This window comes from Pleurodeles waltl, chromosome 11 (genome assembly GCF_031143425.1).
Source record: "Pleurodeles waltl isolate 20211129_DDA chromosome 11, aPleWal1.hap1.20221129, whole genome shotgun sequence".
In the NCBI taxonomy this organism is placed as follows: domain Eukaryota; kingdom Metazoa; phylum Chordata; class Amphibia; order Caudata; family Salamandridae; genus Pleurodeles; species Pleurodeles waltl.
This window is the reverse complement of record NC_090450.1, coordinates 660755523-660768990: the sequence shown is the minus strand read 5'-3', so window position 1 is coordinate 660768990 and position 13468 is coordinate 660755523.

The following is a 13468-nucleotide window of genomic DNA, read 5'->3' as shown; positions in this document are numbered from 1 at the left end:
GGGGGAGGTCTTCCAACACCGCTACATGGAAGTTTCATAGTGGGATCCCTGGACATCCCGGCTGACCTTTGAGACTCAGCAAGCCCAAGGACTAGTTTGAAAGGTATCGGGCAAAAACAGGTACTGCTATTACTCTAGGAGTCATTTCGGTAGAGCTGAAGCAGTAATTGAGTCGATTGTGTGTATTTGCTGCAGGGGTCTAGCAGGAGAATAATCTTTCAAACAGGTGTCTGTCTCTCCAGATGTCACATAAATGTCAACTATGCATCACATTTCGAAATGCTCCTGTTAAGTGAGGTTTAGAGTGGCCCTTGGAACGTACCATAGCCAATATACCTTCTAAAATACAATAACAGCCAAATGCAAATACAATGGCAGCATCCAGAAAGGGGAGGCCACTTTCATAACCACAGAGTAGAAGTCTGGGCAATCAGCATTTTGGGCATAGACACTTATAAAGCATATCTCCTGACCATGTAGGACCCGCAATAAGATGACAAAGCATCCCTCATTACAACACAACCACACCATCAGTAAGGCCACCTGGTTCACCACGACCTCCAGACCTCCAAACAGGTCTTCTGCAAACTTGAGAGGAAGTGGCGCCAGGAAAAAACTCCAGTCATCCACACAGCCCTCAAGAACGCCATCTGCAAGCACCACCAGCTCACCACCAAGAGATCCTCCTTCAAGGAACGTTTCTATAACAATGCGCACAACAGCAAAGAACTTTTCAACATTGTAAAGGAACTCTCTAACCCCAGCTCCAGCACCAATGACATCCGACCTTCGCAAGACCTCTGCGACTCCCTCGCCACCTTCTTTTTACCGCAGAATCACCGACATCCATGGCAGCTTCAACAACATGACCTCACCAGCACCCACCAAGACCTCTGACTCCTCGCCCTCCAACCACACCAACCTCCTGCTCTCCTGGGCACACGTCAGCGATGCCGACACCATCAAAGTAATGAACACCATTCATTCCTGCTCACCATCTGACCCCTGCTCGCACTACATCTACAACAGAGCAAGCTCCCTCATCGGCCCCAAAATCCGGTTGATCATCAATAGCTCCTTCGAGACCGTCACCTTCCCGGGAAGCTGGAAGCACACTGAGATCAACGCCTCACTCAAAAAACCCCAGGCGGATCCCAAGGACCTCAAAAACTACCGACTCATCTCCCTGCTTCCGATCCCAGCAAATGTACTCAAGAAGATCGTCAACAGGCAACTGTCCCATCACCTGGAGGAAAACAACACTCTGGATCTGTCTCAATCCGGTTTTCACAGCAATCACAGCACCGAGACCACCCTCATTGCTGCAACCGACATCCGGACCCTCCGGGACAAAGGTGATACAGCAGCCCTCATCCTCCTGGACCTCTAGGCCACTGTTGACACAGTCTGCCACCATATCCTGCGCACATGCCTCCACGATGCAGAGATCCCTGACAAGGCCCTTGATCACCTCCTTCCTCACCGACAGAACACAGAGAGTCCGCCTCCCACCATTCCTATCCGAAGCCACCAAGACCATCTGCGGCATACCACAGGGCTCCTCTCTCAGCCCAACACTTTTCAACTTCTACATGGCACCGCTCACCAAAATCGTCTGATCTCACAACCTCAACATCATCTCTTATGCTGACGACACCCAGCTGATCTTCAACCTCACCAAGGACCCCACCACAGCCAAAACCAACTTCCACGAGGGAATGATGGCCATAGCCAACTGGATGAAGAACAGTCCACTAAAACCTAACTCAGATAAGACCGAAGTCTTCATCCTCGGCCCCACCCCCCTCCGCTTGGGACGCCTCCCGGTGGCTGCCCTCACTGGGAGCTGCACCAACGTCCACCAACCACGCCCGCAACCTGGGTTTCTTCCTTGACTCATCTCTCTCCATGACCCAACAAGTCAACGCTGTCTCATCCTCCTGCTCAACACCCTTCGCATACTCAACAATATCTACAGATGGATCCCTACCGAAACCAGAAGGACGGTTACCTAGATCCTCGTCAGCAGCAGACTCGACTACGCCAACACTCTCTATGCAGGAACCACGGCAGCTCTCCAGAAAAGAATGAAAAGGATACAGAACGCCTCCACAAGCCACATCCTGAGCATCCCCTGCCACAGCCACATCACAGCCCACCTGAGAAACCTACACTGGCTTCCCGTCAACAAAAGCACCACATTCAAACTCCTAACCCACACCCACAAAGCACTCCACAATGCCGGATAAGCATACCTCAACAACCGTCTCACCTTCTACACCCTGAACCACCAGCTCCACTCTGCCGAACACGCCCTCGCCACCGTATCACGCATCCATAGGACAACATCCGGCGGCAGATCCTTCTCCTACCTTGCGGCCAAGACCAGGAACACCCTCCCCACCCACCTATGGCAGACCAAGGACCTACTGACCTTCAGGAGACTCCTCAAGACCTGGCTGTTCGAGCAGTAGCAGCTCCCCCCTCAACGCTCTACAAACACTCTGATTGATTGGAACCACCCAGTTATGCACCCTTCTTACATACCCGAGTAGGAAGTAGCATATATGTGTCTCCTCCAGCAGTTCTCTAAACAAGGGATACAATCCCCCTAGATGTGCATTTCTTGAAGAAACGTGATCAGCACTTTATATAATTTCTAGTAGGTGTATACATGTCTGTGATTCTCAAGTTGGGTGATGTCCCTAACATTCCCGGTGATCATTTTTATTACAGGATCAGTCATATGTCAGAAGCACCACACACATCACTCTGAAATTCACAGACACCTAGCCCATGCCAGGACATCAGCTAACCAACAGACTGGACCATTATGTACAGTGGCAGAACCAACAGTCCCAACATAATCCAAACTTTAGGAACTTTTCTGTAACTTCAACACCACATGGGCAGTCTACCCAACCCACCCGTCTAGACAAAGACAAGTCAGAAGTCAGCAGACGCCACCCCAGACCTCAACTTTACCATTCAACAAAAGAAAAACAGTGCAAAATGAACACCTGCGATCCACCCCTACCTCTCCAAACCTGGAGCTCTGCTAAAGGTAAGGTCTGCAAAGAAGGCAGGAGGCCGAGGTACTCAAGCTCCTTCTATGTGGCTACTGGTCTTTCAATTGCAGATGCTCCTGCCATCATGTGTAGGCGATCTCTGGAGAAATAATCATCAGAGTCTTAGAGTTAATTTCTTCTTGGGACCACAAATGAGACAACATACCATGTCTCAACCTCCCATCAACACCTCACCTACATGGCGCAATGTCCCAGATGCACCTTTAATCACAAAAAGAGAGTTTGGTGTGCCACTGGGGAATGAAGGTCTGGAGGGAAATCCTCCGCTCTGGTGAATCAGATGTAGCTTAGTGTTCAGCTGCCAGTGGAGCTACCACCTACCGAGTCCTGGTCCACGCATTGTTCCTGTGAGTCTTTTCTTAGGTCTGGAGCCACTTCCGCAGCCTGTAAAGTGCTATCCGGGCACACCACCATTTTTTCTGCTCTCTGATTGTCCTCTGGGCTCCTACATCTTCGCTGACTGACGATGTGTACCTAGTGAGGACAAGTCAGTCGACCTGGGTCCTGTGAAGATGGGCGAGCTAAGGTGTCCAGCCAGTCGCATGCCTCTCCTGGTGTAAAGAACAGAGCCTTTCCCTCATGTTCTTTTCTCAATTTTGCTGGGAATATCAAACTGTATTTTATGTTGAGGTCCCACAGTCTCCTTGTGACTGCAAGGAAAGGTATTTCTGCTGGTCCTGAACACTTTGCGTCTAGTCTGGGAATATAGAAATAGTGTGTCCGTTATACATTAGAGGGCCTCTTTGCACGTTCATCTTAGGATGGTGTTGTTGTGTAGCCATTTTAGCTATAGGTTTATACATGTTATTTTAGCAAACTAGGCCTGCCACCGTGCACTTTAACCTAGATATGTTTTATTCATATTATTTTAACAATAGCCACATTTGCGGTTTTGTTTTATTTTCTCTATCTAGCTGTTTTTTGCCTAGGCCAGCACTGCGTTATTAAACAAGACATTTCTTTCACTCTGTGCTTTTCTTAAGGCTACAGTAAGATAGGTTGCCGGCAAAAGTGGTACGCTTTGTCTCTAATGTTCACAGAAACATACACACTCTTACGTGGGGATCCTTTCTTGAATTATCAGCTGTTTTATCATAACAACACTACTTTGACTCATGTACGTGAGAGGAAGACTCCAGCCAGATGACCACAACTGTATGCTGATTGCCGAGTGCTTCGCTGCAGCTGCTTATGTAGACTACAGGCCTCTTGCTCAGGTATGAGCGATGATGTCTTCCCAGGGGAACCTGAAGGGCAGAATTAGAGCTTAACATGCTGTGCTCTAACATAGTCTAGGTAGGAACTATTCTTAAAAACCACAGTGAAAACATGGTAGCGTTATTTTTGTGTTTTACTCTCCTTGTCACAATTTTAATCCTGTCATGCTTCATTGTCCTAGTTATTGCAATACATGCTTTATTATCTAAGATGCAGTTGCTTCAATAAAACCTTATTGAACTATACTCTGCCTCTGAATGTCTTTGCATATGTGAGACTAATGTAACTGAGAGAAACGGATGAGATCTGAGTGACCACGATTTCACTGAGGAGTCATTTGTGTTATGCGCTCGGTTGTCCAATCATCCCTGCTCTTGGGTGGAGATGAGGCACTGCTAGTCAGCTGGAACCAAACCCAGATTAGGCCGACAGGTGTCACCTGGTGTGGGATCAGACTCAGGCCCCACCATTACAAGTGATTCTGGTACCCAGATCCAGTAGACTCATTGGGATAATGAGAGCCTACGCGACAGTGTCTGTCATGAAAATTGAAAGACGGGCAGTGATCACTCTAGAGGGGAGGGCTCCAGGCCTCAACGGAGGCGTCAGGGCCCTATGCACCCGCTGCATAGTAAAAAGCTTTGAGAGTCATTTGAGTATAATGACTGAGGTGATCCAGTCCTCCAGAAAGAGTGTTGCAGAATGTCCCTCCTCTTGTTTTTCCGAATCCCACAAACCTTAAATTATGTCTGCTAGATCACCCTTGGGAGTCTTCCATTCAATCATCTAGGCAGTTCACCAATTTCTGCAGGTTGATGACTGTGAACAGGAGGGTGATAAACTCCCTCTGCAAAGAGTCTACATGCTGCTGTGCAGTTTCTACACACGATTTGCCACCTTACATAGGTCGGTGCACAGCAGGGTAACATCTGTGGCAACAGAGTCTATCGTGAGAACCATTTCATTACACAAATTGTGGATTGCTGTCAGTAGGTCTGCCAGTGACAGAGCCATCTCTGCTGCTCTTTCCGTCGTCCCTGCTGTGACATTCAGATTCCCCCTGAGCCTGACCTTCTGGGGGTTAGGCTCTGTGTAGTTAACTATTTTGTTCAGCTGATCAGGTTTGGTTCCCTTGTCCTTCATCTTTATGTGGACAGGTCGCTCACCAGTCAGGGAGGCTAAAGTTTGGTGTAATACGAGGGATACGCAGCTGTCGTTCTTTACTATTAGTAGGCAGAGGCAATCCTCAAACAAGACGCACTAGGCATTGGTGCACCACCACAGTTCAAGACACATCCTACCTCACTACCTCACTCTAGAGGATTCAACCACAGCAGGCATTGGTTCATTTCCAAGGCTCCTGAGTCTGGACACCACTAATCCTGCAGATGGACATTCATGCTCCCACAGGCCATCAAGGCGTGGTCACACCAGACTGCAGACCACCACATGCCCTGACAGGCATCATTTAGCCCATAGCAGTAGATGTTCTCCAATCTCAAACAGCACCCCCCATGTCATACTCAAGGTCTTTGGTATTTTCCCTCTCATTCGGGCACCCCTGTACTCAACCAGAGGGGGAGGCATGCTGGAAGGTGACAAAATGCTGAACAGTTAGAGGGCCCAGGGGAAGCAGCTCTCCTTGCCCATCACATTAGTCTCAGCGTAGGGGGCACACTTGTAAGCAAATCTCCAGCCACAACAAGGTGCCACAGGGGTGCTTGAAATGTCCCCCTCCCTCTAGAATGCACCAACCTGGGTATACAGCTCAGGTTGGGGGCTCCACAAGGCTTAGGCCAGTGAACTTTGCTAGCCACTGGGCTCCAGTAGTCATCCACACTGCAATCCCCCACCTTAGGTAGCTTCCTTGTGGTGTGTCAATAATCACCTGAGAGGAGCCACAGGCAGCCCTGCAGCTCGCTGACAGACATTGGTTGTCAGTCTTCTCACCATGGGCCAGATGTAGGAAACGTTTTGCATGGCGCAAACTGTGAAATTTGCAGTTAGCGCCATGCAACACGCACATTGCGATGCACGTTCCCATTTTGCGAGTCTGTACCGACTCGCAAAATGGGAATGCGACTCGCAAATAGGAAGGGGTGTTCCCCTTCCCATTTGCGATTCGCACCGCAATGCAGAATTGCTTTGTGACCGCAAATGCGGTCACAAAGCAATTTGCAGTTAGCACCCATGTGAAGTGGGTGCTAACTCATTCGCAAAAGGGAATGGCTCTCAAAATATTTTTTCAGACCAGGCAATGGTCCTATGGACCTCTGCCTACTCTGAAAAAATGAAACCAAATGGTTTCTTTTTCCCGAGTGTATTGCAACTCGTTTACCTTTAAGGAAAACGGGCTGCAATACAAAAAAAAAGAAAATTGCTTTATTAAAAAAGCAGTCACAGACATGGTGGTGTGCTGTCTCCAGCAAGCCACCATCCCTGTGGATTATGGTGATCTGTTTACACTTAAACAGTGCCAATTTAATAGATTCTGTTAGTTCAAACAGTGCAGTCTCCAGGCTGTGTTGTTGTTTAAACCCAGACTGCAAACAGTGGTTCTGACCCATACATGCCATTTGTCAACTTGCATGGATATCTGTTCAATACATGCTTTTAAGGCTCTGTAACTTAGTTGTAGCCCACAACACCATCAGTCAACTTTTTCATGTTGGAGTCCTAGTGTGTGGCTTTGTGTCTGACAGTAAGCCACACATGTAATTAGGTTCTGTTCTCATTGACATAGCTTCACACAATGCATACATTTGGATGAGTTTATGGATCAAAGTAAAAGATTACATGATACATGTGAATATGGAGATGTCTTTACATGTGCAAGTATATTTTCCACGGCAAAACAATGTCAAGTTCAGAGACCCCATGAGCGATCCTGAGCCATTTATTGTACATTCAGAGTCCAAGGGTAAGGGACATGTCATGAGACATGGGTAGGAGAAGTGTGCATTAGTGAGGAGCTGTCCGAATTGACAATCAGGAGAAATTGAGATAATGACAGTCTATAGCAGAAAAGTCAACAGTGGTTGAATGAAGAGGGCAAATTTCCAGCTGTCACAACATTGGCATGATCTTAAGCACAGACTAAGAAGATACTGTCCATGTGGTACAGACTGGTACTACCAGGTGGTTTTATTTCTGAATGTTTTTCTTTCCACATCTTCTTCCTCTGTGGGTGGTGCCTCTTGTGCAATGGATTGTGCTGTTTTTGAAGTTGAGGGGACCACACACACATCAGGAGATAGAGATTTGGAATCAAAGGTCATGGGCGCTGCCATTTGTGGGAACACATAAGGCATCACTGCAGCAAGTAGGAACTGCTGATTTCTCAATACCACAGCTACATTACGGAGGTAGGCAGCCATGTTTTCCCTGAGAGAGGCCACTTCCCGCTGTATGGACTCCAGGGCATTTTATATGTCCCCCAGCCTGTTGTCTATCATGCTGCTGCCACTTTAGGAGGGCAGTTGTTGAAGCCTCTGCCTCATGACAGCAGCTATGTCGGCCAGAGACTGCTGGAATCCACGTAGTGGGGAGTGGGATCTTTGATGGCGGCTGAGTTATCCTTATTTGGACTGAGGCACATTTGCACTCCCTCTAGGCTGCCTGCTATGATCTACATCCACACCTGCTTGGTCAGCTCCAACTGGACTCCCACCACTGACCTCTGAAAGATGATGTCTGGGTCCTCGGAGTCCCAGGCTCTGGCAGGACTGGTTGGTGCTGTGTGTTGGTAGTTGAGTAGTTCATGTGCAGACCCCGCAATGCTATGTGCCTTCCCAGTGCCTGGAGGTGTTGTCTGGAGGGAACCTATGACGTCCTGGAGATGGTCGGCAGCTGGTCATCCATGCCATCTGTGAAATCCAGGACAGGCAGGTTGGCTGGAGGTAAGGCATTCACCTCTGTAATGAGACAGTGAAATGTTATTCTTTGACTGAAGTGGCTCTTGACATGGCTCATCATTTGCTTGCTACTGGAGGCTCAGTGACATGCTAGAGACCCTAAGTTGTAGTTGTTAATGATGTGTTGCATTGTGCATCACACGTGGGGCAATCTTTCCAGGTATTTTGTGCATTGATCCCACACCACCATATTCCTTGCAGGCCCCCTGCCCCAGCCACTGATACCATGGTAGCATGTCATTTACATTCCTATTCACCATGGTGGACATTCCCACAGTAGTGTAATGAGTGTTGTCACTATTTTGGTGCTTTACTGCATTGGCCCCATGAATGATGGCACTAGTGCAGTAAAGCACAGGGAAGTCCATTGCTTGCAATACGTGTGTTACTTTGTCATTTGCTTTTAGCAGACCCTTACACGTGCTAATTGGATGGTCCAGTGCAACCATAATAGATTGTCAGCCCCATTAGTTCGGCCCTCCCTACATTAACGACATTTCCTTGCATACACCATATCTGCCACAGGCCTGTCTTAGTGTAAGGATGTACAATGTCGATCAATGCATGTATTCTGAGAGTTTGTTAATGTGGCATGAGGTGAATGGGCAGCCTGGATCCACATTGGCAACTATCTGTATGATGGCACTGTTGCATTACTGGCTAGTGACATTGTGCCCATACTGCAACATTGATGCCATTTGTGCCTGTTCTTACGCATGAAGGTGTCCCTTTACGCACAACACCAACCATTCACACAACACAGACAGCCTTGTCACATGGTGAAGTTGACCCTACTTGTACAGCAGCACATATGATGATCACAGACATGCCCTATATGTTATATAAGTTCACTTTTGTGCCCATTTCAAAATGGTGCATGGAGGTGTGTGAGTTTTAGTTTGGGCCACCTGTGTGGATTGCCTTCCAGATGTTTCACAATGAGGCCCTGATTTTTTTCTTAAGTGGGGCAGCTTGGTGCAGCAGCAAAAAAAGCTGCACCGTGCTGCACCACTTTTGAAACAAAGGGATGTGCTGTATTTTCTGAAATACGGCACACCCCTGCATTTCCTCCGGCACCTGCGCAGATTTGATCTCCCTGCACCAATGCAGGCATCCTTGCACCATAGTGCAAGGGTGCCTGTGTTTAGCGAATAGATTGTTTATGTGCAAGAAGGTGTCCCCTCCTGCACATAAACAACCTATTATTGCAAGGTGTCATTTCTGTGTGTGCTGCAGGATGCAGCACACATGAAAAGGGCAATGACACAATGAGGATGGAAAGCATTTTGCCTTGTTCTGCCATCCTGACACCACGCCTGGGGTGGTGTTGACTCTAGTCACAGCCTCTGGTGAACATGAAATTCAATTGGGGGGCCCACACAGCCCCATTGAAGTCCTGGGGACTGCCACTTCCCCATGGCAAAAGAGTAACTTCTAAGGGGAGAGGCCTGTACAGCCTCCTCCACAACCCCAGGGATCACCACCTTCCTCAGGCTAAATATATATTTTTATAAAGGGCCACCTCCTACTGTCCTGGGGACCGCCACCTCCCCGGGGCTGAAATGTAATAATGAAGGGAGTTCATCACGGACCCCCGTTCCCGGAGACCATGACCTCCTTGGGGCTAACTTAAACATTGGAGGGGGCCGCGCAACCCCCATTGTGAAGTCAACAATGGCCCTGGGGACAGCCTGCCACTGGATCCATTTCCTACTATGTCCCGATGTGCCCACCCCCGTAGCATAGCTGTTTGCTCTGACTCAGCAGGAGCTTTGATAGCTCCCACCAAGTCAAAGCAAACACAGACCCACTCCCAGGAGTTGAGCGGAGATTTTGCCTAATACCTGCCCGAAGGGATGAAGGGAGGCAGGCGAAAGGATTGCTCTCACACAATGGGAGTTGCATGTTCCTTGCTGAGCTGTAAAATGACAAGATACTTTTACCACTCCAGGCACAGTATTACAGCTTTGTGTTAATGAAATACCATCCAAGCCAACCTAGATCGAATAAAAGTAACTCCTGACAAGTGTTTTGCTATCATTATAGCTCATCACACACATATATTAGGAGGGAAAGGTGTTGATAACCTTAAATATGCTTACAATACATGGTACGGAGTATCATTGGTTATGCATGCATGGTAAAGGCTCAGTGGAAAAGGCATGAGGTGCAAAGACATTTGTTGTAATGTCATATTTTCCAATATATGACTTACACAGTGGAATCTCGAGCTAACATATCACATCAATCCTACCACCAGAATGAATACTGATTGCAGTGTCGGTGCCAGGCCAGGAGCTCTGCATCACACCATGTGAGTACAGAATATTTAGTGGCAGAGATCCTGGCTCCATTTTTTCAGATTCAGGCAGTCATTTTCATTTTGTTATGGCAGTAGGCTTTGAGTGTGTCATACTATTAGCACGGAGGTGTATAGAGTGACAGGAATGGACACCCTAAAAAGTGGATTATGTTGAAGCACAAGCATACTTTCCTTTTGGAGGAAGTGAAACCCCCTTTTCAGCAAATGAAGAAAACTGAGAAGCATCTTTGTTTGCCTGGTAGTAGAGATCACCAGAAAATCCATCTCAGGTTTCTTTCTGGGCTTCAATCATAGAAAGCTGCAGGTATCTTGATCTGTTGTGAGTCATGCAAGGACAATCTTTTAGAGTGCTCTTTCGTTATTGTACTATTCTGAAAACATGTTCCATGAAAAACTGCCCTGGGGGGCACAGTATAACTTGATAGTTGGGAGTACTTTCCTGTACTACTTGGGTGAGGTCTACTGACATATCAGTGTAAAATTAATGTTGACATCCTCAGCGAGTGAAAGAAAAAAAGGGAGACAAGGTGTGCAAGGGTGCATATTTATGTGTGCCTATGCATATGATTGTGTTTTTTTAAACTAGATTCAAGACCAAGGCCTGATTTATAAGTTGCCATTTCGGTCATTCTCCGCCTGTGCAACAGAGTAATTGACCCCGCCCGCTTGGCAGGGGTCCCGACTGCCAAATTATTGAATGTCTGTCAGCTGGATGGACATGCCAAGCATTCACAAGAGCCACCATATTTCCTGTTGTGAACACATTGGAGCTATGCCATATGACTCCATCAAACATGACGGTGCAGTACAGCAAAGTTATTTATTTGTAATTTTCAAAAACAGAACCCCAAAGGGGGTTGTTTTGAAAATTAAAAAACAAATTCCTCCCTCGCCATTGGAATCATCTCCCATGGCGAGGGGGGCATTTTTTGTTTTTTACTGTCCCTTCCTGCCAAAGGTTTTGTGGCAGTGGCCAACAGTAAAAAACAGCTATATATCTGCCCACCCATTTTTGTTGACAGATGCTGCTGGTTTTTTTACTCTGTGAAATGGAACACTGCTAACCAGGCCCCCAGTGCATGTGCGCTGACTCCTAAAACATGCCAAAATGGACATAAGTCTTGTTGCTATATTTAACTTTCCAATCATCCCATAGTATTTAGTGACCAAATAACACCCATGGTATGGAAAGCTAAGTGTAATCTATTGACTACAGCACTATGGGGCCACTTACTAGTGTGACCATATGAACATGACTCAATGCCTACCTCTGTAGCCCGCCACTTCTCCACTCAGACCGCCATTTTTCAATGTAGGGCATGTAAAAATGTAAAGTTGACCTGTCCTTTCAGTCACTAGCACCTAAAAAATACTTTCACCTTAGCAGGGCTGCCTAGCTGTTGGACCTGGCCCTTTTTTGCAGGATTACACCTAACTTATTGCCTTCCTCCTCTTCTTTTTCTGACATTCTTTTTGTTGGTTTTTAGTACTCTGAGCAATTGACCACTGCTAACCAGTGTTAAAGTGCATGTGATTCTCTCTTAAACCTGGTAACATTGGTGTATCCACAATTGGCATATTTAATGTACTTGTAAGTCCCTTGTAAAGTGGTATCCCCTTTACCCAGAGCACGTCAATTAAATGCTACTAGTGGGCCTGCAGCACTGATCGTGCAACCCACTTAAGTAGCCCTGTAAATATGTTTCAGGCCTTCCACTGCAGAGTTTGTGTGTGCAGTTTCATTCCCACCTCGACTTAGCATATAAAACTTCTTGCGAAGCCTTAAACTCCTCTTTTCTTACATATGCCACTACCTAAGGTAGGCCCTAAGTACCCCATAGGGTAGGGTGCCATGTAAGTAAAAGGCAAGAATTGTACTTTTAAGTTTTACATGTCCAGGTAATAACCCCACCCCCCCAAGTATTGTTTTATTACTGTGAGACCTGCTCCTCTCGTAGGCCAGCATTGGGAATTATTTCTTGTATTTTTAAGCTGTAATTCCTGATCAGAAAGGAGTAGTTGTGTCATGTGTCAAACCATTGAAATAGTACTGATACATTCTCTGTACTGGTAAAGTCTGAATTATTATTACTATTTTTAAAATTCCACTTTTATAAAGTGGGCATATCTCTGCAATCACTGCACTCTGTGCCTCCACCTCGTCTCAAATACACGTCTGGTCTGGGCTGGGTGACCGCTACATTTGTGCATTCCCTTCAGATACCCAAAATATAGGATAGTCAAGTGCATTTGCATTCATCTACATACTGATGGTTCTTCCTCGGGAGGAGGTTAGGAAGGGCTCACACTTATACTTCAGAGGTTAGTGGCATGAGCACACATAAAAGGGCTGATTACACCCCAACTGATAGTCTGGAGCCAGGGCTGGGCTAAAGTAGGGCCCTGTGCACTTCAGAGAGAACTTTTTAAGTAATTTCCCACATCAAAGGCACTTTTGGATATAAGTACCGGGTCTCTAACCCCCTGAAATCAAGTCAGCTTGACTTGTGAAGAACTCTACTTGAGCAAAGACTGCTGTCCTGTAATGATTGCCACTCTTCCTGGACTGACTGTTCCAAGGAACTGCTTCTCTGCATAGCTGAGCTGACCTGCTGCCGGCTGATCAGGACTGGACCCAGTTTGGTGAACCAGAGTGTTTCCAAGGGCTTGCTGCTTGCCCCCTGTTCTTCTGCAGTCTCAGGGACATTAAAGACGGCTTTCAACTTTCCTGGTGCTGCTGGACTTTGCCATCTATTAGTCCTACCCTCGCCTCAGGTGCCCCGCCAGTCCTGGGCCTCAGAAGTGGGCAGCTGAACCCTTCAAAAGCATTGCATTGCCACGAGTGTGCAGAATAATTGCTACATCGCATCTCTGCTGTCGGCACAGTGGCTGCCCAATGACAGCAAATTCATAGACTGCATCAC